Raw genomic sequence first — 12,801 nt, 5'->3', positions numbered from 1 at the left:
AGAGTTACTCATATTGTCCATATATCTGAATGTAAAAATAAATCGGCAGTGACATCAGCTTATTAGAAAAGGTTGGAAGCAATTGAGTACTGTACATTGAGTGGTTACCATTTTCAGTGTTTTCAAATTTATAGAAGCTCTCAGAAAATGTTGAATGATAAAAAACAAATTGAGTGGTTACCATTTTCAAACTGTGTGGCCATAAAATCACAAACTGACAAATTGACTGCACAGTTAGGCCAGGATGTACTGTCTACTTTCAAACTGTGTGGCCATAAAATCAGCAAGTATTTTCTGATATGTTAGCACTGGTTTCCTTGGTACTCCGTAGCTTTTTTTAGTTCAATTTCAAAAAGGTTAACAAGATGGATAGGAAGAATAAAGAATCAGGGACATCAACAGTTGCATGCTCCAAGAAAGCACAAGTTTTTAGTACTCCATGTGAATGTTAGGCTTACGATTACCACCTTGTCTGCAAAAGCACAAGAAAGGAGAAATATGAGGGCTGAAGTCATGGTTTACTGGATTGTGCTGACTACAAATGTTTGCAATCACGAACAGGAAAAATATAATGCTTAGAAATGGCATGCACCATCAAGCTCACAAGCAAGTTTAAACTGTAGAAACGCAATGTCGCAGTCAGACAACTACAATACGAATTCATCAAGCTCCTTCCCTGCCTACCCGCAGGTCCAGCCAGAAGTATGAACTGCCCCTGAAACATTTCCACTAATATCTCGAACAAATTGCACTGATGTGATGTCCAAGTTCCATGACATTACAAATGTGCCCTGTTAGTATCTCTAACAACTAGAGCTAGCTAGGCAACTAACCAGTGGTCAACTAGGTCATCACAGGTCACAACTCAAGCTTTAATCCGGCATCTGCTTGGGAGAAGAAGCAGAGGAAGAGGAGAAGACGTGTGCTCACCTGTTGAGGGAAGCCCGGTGAATGAATCCCGTGAGGCAGACTAGGCGAACTCCCCTGGCTCCTCCGTGGCAGGCTCGGGCCTTGGCGACGGATTGGACAGGGAGCAGCAGCTCCCAGGCTGTTGTGGAGGAGGCGCACTCGCGCGCAGAGGAAGGAGCGGAACCATCGGGGAGGGCTCCTGCAGGCGCGAGAACGGAGAACCATCGGGGAGGGGCCGCAGCGACCGGGAGCACGCAGGAAGCCAGACTGAGGCGGACGCGGGCGCTGCGCTGGGCTCGGGTGCTGCGCTGGGCAGCTGTCGGCCACGAGCGCGGCGACCGGCAGACCCTCCTCCTCCGGTGAGCTGGACGACGGCGCCGGCGAGGATTTGTGCAGCCGCTGTCGAAAAGAATCGAAATTGGATCCAAAAACAGGGGCCTTGATGAGCCTTGGCTAGGGTTTGTGGAGGGGCTGCGTAGCCAAGCTTCCAGGCCATGGGAAGGATGCGGTAGCTCACCGGTCGACTGTGGTCGCGCGGCGAAGGTGGTGGGCGACCGGAGATGGCCTGGCGCCGGCGGCGGCGAAATGGGGAATGGGCGGCGAGGAAATGGGGAACGGGATGAGACGAGGGGAATTGATTTCTTCAGGTGAAAAAGTGCGGGGGTGTTTTCGTAAAATTACCCGCCCGCCCAGTTTTTCGGGTCGGAGGGAGTAGTAAAATACGTGCAAAGAGCTAGCAACTCGTCGACCGGATGCATCGGTGGGGCGAAAAAGGAATACCGAACTTCGCCATCCTTCGCTACTTTTTGGCTGGAGCTAGACCGTGGCATAGCAAGGCACCTTTGACCGTGCCATATTTAGCAAACGGAGACGTGCTATATTTGGATACTGGAGGGAACGTGCCAAGTTTGGGTTGGGTCGGACGGTTGCACGAATACAGACTACACGTGCTCGACGTAGGTACTTCTGCTTGTCGCACTAGTGGAAAACAGGCCTTTTGTGGCGGGTGGTAAGGACCTTTTGTCGCGGGCGGCCATCCGCGACAAACGTTTCAACCGTGGTATTATTGGAGCATACCACATCACCTTCGCAGGAACCCTCTTCCTGGGTGGCTCGTCCTTAACATCACCAGGGTCATCTTTTCTGATCTTATACCGCAATGCACCACATATCGGACATTTATTCAAATTCTCGTACTTCTCACCGCGGTAGAGGATACAGTCATTAATGCATGCATGTATCTTCTGCACATCTAATCCTAGAGGGCAGACAAGCTTCTTTGCTTCATATGTACTGACGGGCAATTCATTATTTCTTGGAAACAGCTTCTTTAATATTATCATCAATTTCTCAAATCCCGAGTCAGTCACACCGACCTCTGCCTTCCATTTCAGCAATTCCAATATGCTACCCAGCTTTCTATGCCCATCTTCACAACCTGGGTACAACAATTTGTGGTGGTCCTCTAACATCTTGTCGAACTGCAACCTCTCCTTATCCGTGCCACAGTCTCTTCTTGCATCAGAAATGGCCCGACGAAGATCATCATCAACAGGATCATCTGATGCCTGTTCTTCACCTCCTTCTTCTTCATTGTCGTCCATTGCGGTATCAAAGCATTCAGAGAACATAGATCGGTACTGGTCATCATTATCTTCTTCCTCATCGCCGTCTTCCATCATAACCCCTTCTTCTCCGTGCTTGGTCCAAACATTATAGCTGGACATGAATCCAAACCGAAGCAGGTGGCTCTTAATGTCTCTTGAGCAAGAGTAATCCTTCTCGTTCTTACATTTCAGACATGGACAGCACATAAAACCTTGCTTCGACTTGTTGGCCTCGGCCACAAGCAGGAAAGAATTCACGCCCTCTCTGAAAGCGGGAGCACATCGGTTACCGTACATCCATGGATGACTCATCTGCATCATAAGTACAATTATATATGTATCAGATGCAATCACCTTGCTAAAATTAGTATTGTACGGACTATGCATATATATATAGTCGAGAAAATAGTTGCTAACCTTTTAGGATCAAAAAGAGGAAAATCTTATCAAATAAAACCAAGTGGCATCCCTCTCACAAGCATTCCATCAAACACCTCTTGTGCACATGTAGAAAAAATGAGCTAGCATACACCTCCACCTTCACCACCAAGGAAAAAATGAGGTGGGGGGTGGCTGGCTGCTTCTATATATATAGGCATGGACATTTTGTCGCGGGCAGTATTACGACCCGCGACAAAAGGGGTGGCCACGTCGCTCCTACCCCTTTTGTCGCGGGTCGTAATACGGCCCGCGACAAAAGGCCGCGACAAAAGCCTCTGCCGTATTCGGAGCGACGTGGCCACCCTATTTGTCGCGGGTGCAGGCGCACCCGCGACAAATGGCTCCCACGGAAGCCCTATTTTCCACTAGTGTCGGGTGAACACGATGTCACATTCATCTTTTTAGCTCACTTATTTCTTGCGTTGAGCACGAGATGGAGACGGCAGACAGCGAACGAATCTCTTTTCACGAAACATCTGGGTTCTTCTTAGTTTACCATGGATGAATGGCTGCGAAGCCGTACACGTACGGGCGAGGAAGAAAAATTTCCCGAGGCAGCACAAAAGATCTCCTACCACGTCTATCGGCTCATGGGGTGTTGCACAAAATATCCCAAGGCATTGGTCACTTAATTTACGAAAGAAACCTCGCTACCCATTTTTTGGTTAGCTTGATAATGATGGCTAGCTATACAAACCAGTAGGGCTCGACTCGGCCGGAGCCCTCCCGTTCACAATTAGATCCGCACTTTAGGTTTAATCAAAGTAGATTTTTTTTAAAATTTGACTAAATGTTAAAAATAGAATATTAATATCTAAGCTGTAACATCTGTAGTACTCCATATTTTCATATTATATCCATTTTGTATTATGGTTGTTCATTTTTTTCTATAGTTTTGGTCAAACTTGAATAAAATTAACTTTGATTAAAGCTAGTCAATCGTGTATTCAACAGCCTTTACCGCTACGTACTCCCTCCGTCCTTAATACTCGTCACGGGTAATTTAGATAAATTTGAGCATATATTTTTACCTAAATCTGCGATAAGTATCTACTACCTCAGGACTGATTTAATCGACGCACCGTTGTTTTCAACTCTTACCTCGCATGTACCCCTCCGGCGTAGATTAAATCCGACCGGAGGGAGTAGATGCTAAGGGAGTACGCCTTTTTCATCTTCTATACACAAAACGAAGAAAACCCTTCGACCTCCTTCTCCGGACATCTTCGCGCACCCGCTTCGTTGCGTACGGTCGTGTCATCTACGTGCTTTTGGACGGACACCAAGTAACAAACGTCTCTACTAAAGTCCAGACTAGACTAACTGAATAATACGAATGTGAGGTGGAGACGGTTATGGCAGGGGTGTATGCATGCCGACCATCTCCATGTGTGCAGATTCAGCTTATCGAATCGTGTGGATGCTTCCGCTGAGAACAGCTGCGTGCCGAGAGCAGGTTCCACTCGAGTATTCCAGCAAACAAATAGTGCCATGCATATCCCAAGCCCTACGTGCCGTGCCCAATGGTTAAATATCTCGTTTAGGCTTTGTTTGGTAGGAGTGTGTTCAGATGTTCCAAGATACATGCGCAAGCTGAGCTGGATGGAAGAACGGTGAATATTCCGTTATAAGGGTTGGGTTTGAGGGTTCTAGTCTTTGCCCCAACCCCAACCCTTGAAACTGTCATATGACATATCACAAATTTCATCATCTCAATAACAGTTTGAAAGAAACAATAATCATTCTAATTATTATTACAACACCGAATAGTACTTTCAAGCACATAATAAAATCAATCAAGTTATTACAACAATGTTTTTGCAAATAACAATAATATTTCAAATCAAATAGGACATAGAAAAGTAAAACAATGGTAGATCATTGGCCTTGGCGCCGCCCATCCAACTGCCAGTGGTGCTCTACTAGATCATCCCGGAGCTGGGCATGAGTCTCTTCATTCTCAATCTGATGATGTGCTTCAAGAAAAGCTTGTTGATACGTCTCAAACGTATCTATAATTTCTTACGTTCCATGCTAGTTTTATGACAATACTCACATGTTTTATATACACTTTATATCATTATTATGTATTTTCCGGCACTAACCTATTAACAAGATGCCAAAGCGCCAGTTCCTGTTTTCTGCTGTTTTTGGTTTCAGAAATCCTACACAGGAAATATTCTCGGAATTGGACGAAACAAAAGCCCACGGTCTTATTTTCCACAGAGCCTTCCAGAAGTCCGAAGAGGAGACGAAGAGGAGCCGAGGTGGCCCCACACCACCTGGCGACGCGGCCAAGAGGGGGGGCGCGCCGCCCTAGGGTGTGGGCCCCTCGAGCGCTCCCGACTCTGCCTCTTCGCCTATTTATTCTCTCTGTCGCGAAAACCCTATTACCGAGAGCCACGATACGAGAAAAGTTCCAGAGACGCCGCCGCCGCCAATCCCATCTCGGGGGATTCAGGAGATCGCCTCCGGCACCCTGCCGGAGAGGGGAATCATCACCCGGAGGACTCTACATCACCATGATCGCCTCCGGACTAATGTGTGAGTAGTTCATCCTTGGACTATGGGTCCATAGCAGTAGCTAGATGATTGTCTTCTCCTCTTGTGCTATCATATTTAGATCTTGTGAGCTGCCTATCATGATCAAGATCATCTATTTGTAATGCTACATGTTGTGTTTGTTGGGATCCGATGAATATGGAATACTATGTCAAGTTGATTATCGATCTATTATATATGTGTTGTTTATGATCTTGCATGCTCTCCGTTGCTAGTAGAGGCTCTGGCCAAGTTGATACTTGTGACTCCAAGAGGGAGTATTTATGCTCGATAGTGGGTTCATGCCTCTCCATTGAATCTGGGACAGTGACAGAAAGTTCTAAGGTTATGGATGTGCTTTTGCCACTAGGGATAAAACAACAATGCTTTGTCTAAGGATATTTGTATTGTTTACATTACGCACAGTACTTAATGCAATTGTCTGTTGTTTGCAACTTAATACTGGAAGGGGTGCAGATGCTAACCCGAAGGTGGACTTTTTAGGCATAGATGCATGCTGGATAGCGGTCTATGTTCTTTGTCGTAATGCCCTAAGTAAATCTCATATTAGTCATCATAATATGTATGTGCATTGTTATGCCCTCTCTATTTGTCAATTGCCCAACTGTAATTTGTTCACCCAACATGCTATTTCTTATTGGAGAGACACCACTAGTGAATTGTGGACCCCGGTCCATTCTTTTACATCTGAATACAATCTACTGCAATCATTGTTCTCTGCTGTTCTTTGCAAACAAAGATCATTCTCCACACCATACGTTTAATCCTTTGTTTACAGCAAGCCGGTAAGATTGACAACCTCACTGTTAAGTTGGGGCAAAGTATTTTGATTGTGTTGTGCAGGTCTCACGTTGACGCCGGAATCCCTGGTGTTGCGCTGCACTACACTCCTCCACCAACAACCTTCACGTGGCCTTCATCTCCTACTGGTTCGATAACCTTGGTTTCTTTCTGAGGGAAAACTTACTGCTGTGCGCATCACACCTTCCTCTTGGGGTTCCCAACGTACGTGTGCTTCACGCGCCATCACTTGTATGTGAGAACTGTTTCTTTTCGGTTGCAGACGGGTACCAATAATGTGTAACACCCCAAATTTCAATAAAAAGAAAGTTAGAGAAATCCAGAAAGCAAAATTTCAAACCAACAAAAACTTTTCTATTTGCATATAGTACCCTGCATAGGACTTGTGCATTTGAGTGATATGTCATGATGATTGCTTTTACTTGTATTTGATATGCTCTCAAACCCTAGTGTGATCATATGAAGATCACCAACCAAATAAATCAAATAGGAAGAAAATCCATAATTTGCAAAACCCTAAAAACCCTCACATATGCCCTATGGCATTTTTATAAATTTTGACCCTAGACCAATTTGGTCTTCACCATTAGTTGAATAATGTTAGTAAACACTTATTACAACTTTTGGAATCAAAGTTTCACAATTCAAATGAATTTCAAACACAAATCCCACTCACATATGATAATGGTCAAAATTGACAATTATAGTCTGATCACCACTTTGAGCCCTTGCCATTCATTTTTCCCAAACCAATTCTTGCTAACTCTTTGCACCATTTCAAAGTCAACATCAAGGTGAACAACTTTGGTGAAGATCACCATGCCAAATTCATCTTTGATCATGAGCAATGCTCATCCAAAGTCTTAACTTTTTAACATATGCAACATTCCCCCACTTAGCCAATTCTGCAAATTTTTGAATTCTAAAATTCCACCACCACCTCTACTCATCTCTGGTCAAATACAACTTATCTAAACCCACACTTTTAAAATAGATGCACCATTTGAATTATTTCAAATTTAGACATTTTTCACAATTTCCAAATATGGCACTATTTGACACTATTTGAAATAGTGTTCTACACAAACCTAATCTACACTACACTACCCTAAATGGTCCCCTGGTCCCCTCTCTCACTTAATACCCCATAGTAACCTAGGGAGGCAAACCCTAGCATGCATGACATGGCCATGCCGGCCATGTCGAGCCACCCCTCTCCCCCTCACTCTCCAACCTTGGCCCTGGTGTCCAGCATCACCAGCACGCCTCTCTACCCCGCCTAGCACTCACCAGCTCGCCGTAGCCGCCGTGGAGTCGCCGGAGACAGCGCGCCCAGAATGCGCCAGGATGCCGTTCGTGTCGCGCGTGTGCACGCCGTGGACACGCACTGGACACGCGCCGCGCCACTACCTCGCGCTCGCCCTGGCCCCGCTTGCTAGCCGTTGAGCATCACCACGCCACCACGACGCCGCCAGACATGGCCACGACCAGACCCTGGACCGCCGCCGCCGTGAACGGGGAAGAAGATCCCGCCACTGCCGCGACATGCCTGGAAGCAATGCGACCCAACCAGGCCCTCCCCGACCAAGCTGTCGCCGCCAATAGCATCGCCAGGAACCGTAGAACACTGCCACCACCTCGCCTAGCTCGACCGCTCGCCGGAGAAGCCGCGCCATGGTCGACCTTGCCACTGCCCCGCAACCCTTGCTCAATCCTATAAATAGAGAGTTCCCTGGAAGCAACTGAGCACACCACCTCACTCCCCACCCTTCACCACTTCGCCTCGCACCATTAGCCACCTCGATCGTCGCCGGAGCAAGGCCAATTGCAAGATCGGAGCCGCGGAAGCCCTGGAGCAATCGCCATTGATCCAGGCCACCTCGAGCTCCGCCACTGCTACCAGCTGCTTCGCCGTCGTCCACATCTACCTCGTGCACACTGCCATCCCTCGCTGGAGCCGCCGTAAGCTCTCCCACCCCCTACTGCCGCCGCCGCACCGTCGGGTTCTCGCCGGAGAAGACGATGCACTGGCACCGTCCGATCCTGTTCTAATCCAACGCACCACACGTCTCCATACCGTTTCGGGTTTTAAAAGAGACTGACGGGTGGCCCCCACCCTGTCAGCAGGCCCGCGCGCACTGGATGCGTTGCTGGGCCGTTTTCCCTTTTTCAAACCGTTTCGGTCCACGTTGGTTTCCCGCCGGCCTTTTAATTCAAACTAGGTTTAATTAATTCCAAATAAATTTCAATACTGCCCAAACTTTGAAATTCAATAGTTTCAAATTGGCTAAACCAAATTTAGTGAATTTTATGTTGTTGGAAAGCTACTGAAATTATCTAGCCAATGCCACTGGCCTCATGGTCAGATTCTTTGTAGAATAAATGTGATAAAAATAACAAGACAGGGACTTTTCCCTATTCAAATAATTCTTAAAAATCAACCAAAATGGATATTAAGTTAATTCCAACTCTAATAGCTCACATTTGACTTACACTAATTGTTTATGCAATAAAATGGTGTGGTCACCTTGTATGATCATGCCATGGTTTAATGAATGGATATTATGGCTAGTTTAACTAGTTGATATTGTCCAAAACTATTAAAGTAAATTATGTGGAGTCTTACACTTCACTTAAACTTGTCTCACATGAATTCATGGGATGTTTGGACCCCTGGTCCCAAACTCTCTTATATGAATTACTTGAGATTTAAATCAAATGTAGTGTTATTTAAATAGTATGAGGTGATCTACCTCATTTAAATCATTTTCACCCATGATGATGATGAACATTTGACTTAGGTCAATATGAGTTCATGCATGATTGTGTGAGAAATTAAATCTTAAGAAGATTTCAATGAGAGGAAATTATTTCTCAAGAACCCTATGGAAACTATCATTTACATATAAAATACAAAGAAGTGAATTCTATTTAAACCCCACAACCCATGCACCCTAGTTAATTTATTTGTGTGCATAGAGTAGTTTGTGTGTTATATGTGATGTATGGAATAGCCATTGAATTAGTGAGTAATTATACTCGTATTCAAATTTAGACGGTAGCACCGGAGAGTACGCCGAAGAAGAAGGTTGCTACCAAGAGGAGGAGGAGGAAAAGTTTGAGAACTACCAAAGCAAGCTACTACCAATGCAAGCTAATATTCTTGCAAAGTGCAAAGCCCCCTTGGGGCAAGGCACCATGTTTCTTATCTTTTCTTATATGAACCCATCCCAAGTTTTTACTTTACAAGTTTTTACTTGTTTTCTAAATGAGTTACTTTTATAGTTAACTTTGGTCAAAGTACAAGTTGGTTACTAGAGTAGTGAGTTAGTCTCTTCCAAGCAAAGCAAGATAGCACCCTCATGAATTAGAGCTAGTGCTAATAAACTAAACTTGACTACTCTAGATGGGAACAATGTGAATTTGAAGTGATTTTGAAACCTTGGAATGAAGATGCATTCCATTGACTAATTTTTGAAGGTGAAAATGAACAAGAGAAGATGGTGATTTTTGATAAACAATGGTGTTGGTTTGAATGCGATACCTTTCCAATTATTAAGTACCCCCACAATACCTGATTATGGGTAGGGCTTAACTGGAAGTTTATGCGTCTTAGTATGGGTTCCCTCTAAACAAGCGTCATCGGGGTTATGCCGAAAGCTGCCTCTACCACAAAAGAAATGATATGATATGATGCGAAATGAGGTGAATGTCCGGCCCAAGCCCTGTGCAGTTCCCAGGTTGACAGTTGGTCTTCACTGGGAGGCCAAGCTCATGGGGAGAGGTGCTCATACTAGGATTTGTAAGTGAAAGGTTATGGTTGATGATCCGCGTACTGTGTTACGATGATTCGGGGTAATCCCGACGGATGAAATCAAATGTTGTGGCACAAGTGTGCAACCTCTGCAGAGAGTAAACCTATTCGAATAGCCGCGTCCACGGTTACGGACGGTTGGAAAGGCCATACAGTTTCCGATGTCATATCTTTAAAAATGATGTTGAAAAGGATGACGGTGAAATGACTTGTGGTGAATTGAATTGAAATCACCACTTGAATGTTGGGAATGACACTAATGTTCCCACTTGAGTTAGTTAGCACTTGAACAAGATTTTCTCAAACTTTGTGAACTAAAACTAGCTTTATGCAAATAAACTAGAGCTTAGCAAACCATACTAGAATGTCTAGCACTTACATTAGTATTAGTTTTGCGAGTACTCAACGTACTCACGGCTTTGTCCCTGGCTATTCAAATGGCCAGAGTATGAAGACGACCAAGGAGATGACCAGCAGGACGCCTACGACAACTAAGCGCCTTCCGACGTCAAGCGTTGGCCTGTGGACTAGAGAGTCCTTGTATCTTACGCTTCCGCTATGTTGAACTATGAACTTGTGTTTGTTCGTTGATCAATAGATCAACTATTCGTGTAATATGGATCATGTGATTCCAAATTTGTAAGACTTATGGTTTGTAATGAATGATGACTGTGATACTTAACTATTATGCCTCGCAACAACAATATTCCTGGGATTGCGATGTATGACATAATAGGCATTCGGACTTAAAAATCCGGGTGTTGACAAGTTGGTATCAGAGCCATTGTTTGACCTTAGAAGACCTTAGTTAGAATGGGCGTTCTGAAAACCTTAACTTTGAAATCAAATGAAAGAAACTATTTGTGAAAAAAATTCTACACTCTTGTCTTGGAGACTTTGCCAAAATTTGATGAATCATGTTCTATCTTATTTGAATCAACTTAAAATTTTGCCACACTTTGCACTCTCTAACTTACTCATCGAATTCTCTTTCAGATGGAGCCGAATGAATCCATCAACACCAAGTTTTATCAGCTTGGGAACGGAGGAAGCTTGATCTTTGAGCACGACCTCAACGCCGTCTCCGACTTCCTTGGGCGCCCACACCCCGAGTTTCACGGGGTTCAGCTGGACGACACGCCCGGAGGAGAGTTGCAGTGGGTAATCACTGCCGACTTGAGGGGCAAGATGGAGCCTCCCACTTCGGAGAGGATCCTCTTCTCCTTCCGCGAGAGCAACTGGCTCGACGGACTCGCACGTGGCCTACAGGAGGCACTTGCGCGCCTCTGTGGACAGAACGTGGTGCACATCCTCGCCTCTCGCTACGCCCACCTTGTGAGGCGTGATGCCGCGGGAGTGCCCATGGAGCTGCAGCCGCACCCGGAGTTGAGGCACCATGCTGAGCACCTGGACTTTATGCTCTACCAGACTCAGAGGGACCTCGACGCCACTCGCGCTTACGCGAACCAGACCCACGCTCACATCACCGAGCAGGGTGAGGCGATCAAGCTACTCAACAACGACCGAAGAGCCTTCGCCAACAGCGTGCCAAGAAGGACGCCACGATTCGTCGCCTTCGCGCCCGGATCGCGTCACTTGAGGCCACTGTCAAGGCCCAGGAGGAGCAGATTCGTCAGCTGGAGGATGACGATGGAGGCATCGACATTCAGGGAGGAGACGCCTTCCTGAGCGACGACAACGACTTTGAGGAGGACGAGAACACCGAGGAGGAGGACTACGAGTTCCTGGAGGCAGGACCCGATGACTACGTCCCGATCGATGTTGATGATGAGGAGTAGTTGCACTAGTTCCACTTATAGTAGGTGTGAGTTGTATCCCGTCCCTTGTATCGTAGCATGAGAATGGTTCTTAAAACCATTGGAGTATGTGTGTAGTTTGTACTATGTGTTGCATGAATGAATGAATGTTATGTTTGTCATGAAAAGATTACAAGTTTTCAAATGTTTTTCAAACTTAACCAAAATGAACCATAGAATGTTCCCTCTTATCTCATAATCTTCTACATCTTCAGATGGCCCCTCCGAATCGCACCAACGATGTGATGCTGCAACTTCTGCAAACCATGCTTGCAGACCGGGAAACCGAAAGAGCCGAACGCCAAGCCAACCTCATCGCCTTGCAGAACATCGCCAACCAAGGCCATGGAAATCATGACCACCCCGGATCCAAGCTCAAGAACTTCCAAAACACCAACCCTCCGGTGTTTAGCAAGACCGAGGAGCCCCTCGACGCCGACGATTGGCTCCAGACTATGGAGAACAATCTGGAGGTAGCCGGAGTGGAAGCCAACGAGAAAGTCTTGTTCGCCACTCACTATCTCGCTGGACCAGCCCGCGCTTGGTGGACGAGCACCCGTACCATGAACGGAGGTCAATTCATGACTTGGGAGGATTTCAAACTCAAGTTCAGCAAGTACCATGTACCCCCGGGTCTTATCAAGAAGATGAGGGATGAATTCCGTGAGCTGAAACAAGGTCGCATGACGGTGGTTGAATACCGCGACAAGTTTCTCACCTTGTCAAGGTATGCCCCTGATGAGACCGACACCGTTGAAAAGAGGAAGGAGAGATTCCTGAACGGACTACATGATGAGATGCAGACTGTCGTCGTCAACATCCCCTTCGCCGACCTCGAAGCCCTTGTTGA

Source organism: Lolium perenne, chromosome 3 (genome assembly GCF_019359855.2).
Source record: "Lolium perenne isolate Kyuss_39 chromosome 3, Kyuss_2.0, whole genome shotgun sequence".
Lineage (NCBI taxonomy): Eukaryota > Viridiplantae > Streptophyta > Magnoliopsida > Poales > Poaceae > Lolium > Lolium perenne.
The sequence above is the reverse complement of the archived record's forward strand: the minus strand, read 5'-3'. Positions refer to the sequence as shown.